The 2,952-nt window shown below is 38.0% G+C and overlaps 1 non-coding gene across 1 annotated transcript; it reads right to left on the bottom strand.

The window, feature by feature from the left end:
- Positions 1-593: 593 nt before the first annotated feature.
- Positions 594-665, bottom strand: TRNAQ-CUG (transfer RNA glutamine (anticodon CUG)). Its single transcript has one exon. It is a non-coding gene; the product is annotated as a tRNA-Gln (tRNA).
- Positions 666-2,952: the final 2,287 nt, after the last annotated feature.

The following is a 2,952-nucleotide window of genomic DNA, read 5'->3' on the forward strand; positions in this document are numbered from 1 at the left end:
TACTCTATTTAGAATTGCAACCCCTCACCTCCTAACTTGCATTATTTCTCTCTATAGCACTTACCACCTTCTCACATGCTATATTATTTACTTTAATTCAATTATTTATTTAACAAAAATATAAGTTCCATGATGGGCAGGAAGTACATCTGTTTTGTTTACTGCTGTCTCCCAAGCAGCTAAAACAGTGCCTAGCACTCAGTCAGTGCTCAGCAAGTGTTCGTGTAATGACTTAAACGACATGTCTGAGAAGTTGTAATTTTTCATAAATACAATTATGTAAGCATTTTAAACAAACAAGAGGAATTTACTTTCAAAGTAAATCACTTTACCTTAAGTATTCAAACAGTTGGATGGCCATTGTCAGAGATGTTTTAGAGGATTTTCTGTGTCACAGAGTTTAAGACTCAGATTCTAACCCAAAAAACCCAGTGCCATCAAGTCGATTCCAACTCATAGCAACCCTATAGTACAGAGTAGAACTGCCCCACAGAGTTTCCAAGGAGAGCTTGGCGAATTCAAACTGCCAACCCTTTGGTTAGCAGCCGTAGCACTTAACCACTGCTCCACCAGGGTTTCCAAAGGAAACACTAAGTTTCCACTGAGATTTGAACTCAGATCACTGGATTCAGAGTCCAGAGTGCTCATCATTACACCATGGAACCATCTCAGATTCTAAGCATGTACCTAATAAAGAAATCATCACAATTTAATTTGTCTGTTTTTCATACTGACATTTTCATAAATGGGTGGCCCCAATTTACAAAGTATTTATGTAGGTCAACCTGTTCACACTGCCAGGGACCGTGGGGGAGAGGGAGTCTACGTGCTGAGTCCAGGACCCTAAACTCCTTTGGGATTTTACACACTTGATTTCTAACTTTCTCATTGTATTTGTTGTCATTTTGTGGTCCTCAAAAATTATGCTTCTTCCAGCAAGGGATCCCACAGTTAAAAATGAACAAAGGTGGTGCTTTCCTGATTTTCAGGAAAGATAAAATTAATGGATAGAATTTTCTCATTTTAAAGGTTTTCGCCTATAAACTTTTCATATTAATCTTTTTCCTCAACTTTTCATTTTGAAAAATCTCAAACGTTCAGGAAAAAACATTTAAGAATAGTACAATGATCATACAATATCCTTCATCCAGAGTCACCAATTATTTAACAAATTTTCACATTTGTTTATCTACCTACCTAGCTACCTATCTACATATCTATCTGCCTACGTACCTACTCACCTACCTATCTACATATCTATCTGCCTACCTACCTACTCACCTACCTACCTACCTATCTGCATATCTACTACCTACCTACCTATTTCCGAGCCATCTGAAAATAAGTTGCAGGCATTATGGTGCTCCATCTCAAAATATTTAAGCATGTATCTCCAAAGAACAAGAAAATTTTCTACATAACCACAATAATATTTTCACACACAAGAAATTTAAAAATCGATACAACTAAGTGATCTCATATAAAGTCCTTACTCAATTTTTTCTAATTGTCTCGAGTACTCTTTACAGGATTTTTGCTGGGGTTTTTTCCTGCCCCAGGATTCAACCAAGGATCACACGTTTCATTTGATTACATGTCTCTTCTTTCTTCTTTAATCTAGAGCAAGCCTGTAGGTTTTTTTTTCCCCTTCATGACACTGGCGTTTTCTAAGAGTTCAAGCCAATTGTTTTATTGAATGTCCCATAATCTGGATTTGCTGTTTATATCCCCAATGATTAAATTCAGATTAAACATTTTGGCAAGAATATTACACAGGTGATATTGTACACTTCCCATCTCATATTAAAAAAAAAAATTCGTTGATGTCGATTCATGGTGACACATGTGTTACAGAGTAGAACTGCTCCATAAGGTCTTCTTGGCTATAATTGTTACAGAGCAGATTGCCAGGCCTTTCTTCTGTGGCACCTCTGGGTTTGAACTGCCAACCGAACAAGCCGCCAACCTTTCAATTAGTAGCCAACAGCAAACCATTTGTGCCTCCCAGGGACCTCACATCATGCTTGTTGTTGTTGTTAGGTGTTGTCAAGTCAATTCTGACTCACAGCGACCCATGTACAACAGAACAAAACCCTGCCTGGTCGTGTGCCATCCTCACAATCATTGTTATGTTTGAGCCAATTGTTGCAGCCACTTCATCGATCCATCTCTTTGAAAGTCTTCTTCTTTTTCCCTGACTACCAGGTCCTCCTTCCTAGTCTGACTTAGTCTGGAAGCTCTGCTGAAACCTGTTCACCATGGGTGACCCTGCTGGTATTTGAAATATCATTGGCATAGCTTCCAGCATCACAGCAACCTGCAAGCCACCACAGTGCAACAAACTGACAGATGAACAGTGGCTCATCATACTAGGAAGTCCTTAATGTCGATTCCTCCCATTATTGACGATGATAAGCTTGATTACTTGGCTTAGGTGGTGTCAACCAGATTTTGCCGATGTAAAGAAATGACTTTCCCATTGTAATTACTAACTAATCTGTGGGATGATACTTGAAACCATGTGAATATTCCGTTCTTCAACCGTCTTTCACATGGTTTGGCATCCATTGTTGATCCTTAGCAGAATCAATTGATGTCTGCAAATGGGGATATTCTTTTACATATCACTTCTACATTGATCAGCTGGTATTCTTTCGTACTCTCCTATAAATTTTTCTCAAACCTTTGACATTTGCTATTGTTTATCTGCTTGTGAACACCAACAAACAAAGCAAATAAATATGGAGCATATCACTATTACTGGAAACACCAGGAAATGGACAAAGAGCTTTTTTTTCAGGTAAATATTTGTGCTTATGAATATAGTCACATTTTGTTTAGAAGTATTTTTCTGAATTTGTACAATGCAACTGTTGGGGAGATATCCTTTTAAATATTCTGTTTATTCACATCTACAGCTACAGAGGAGCCCTGGTGGCACAGTGACTAATA

The sequence above is a fragment of the Elephas maximus genome, chromosome 13, assembly GCF_024166365.1.
Source record: "Elephas maximus indicus isolate mEleMax1 chromosome 13, mEleMax1 primary haplotype, whole genome shotgun sequence".
NCBI lineage: Eukaryota > Metazoa > Chordata > Mammalia > Proboscidea > Elephantidae > Elephas > Elephas maximus.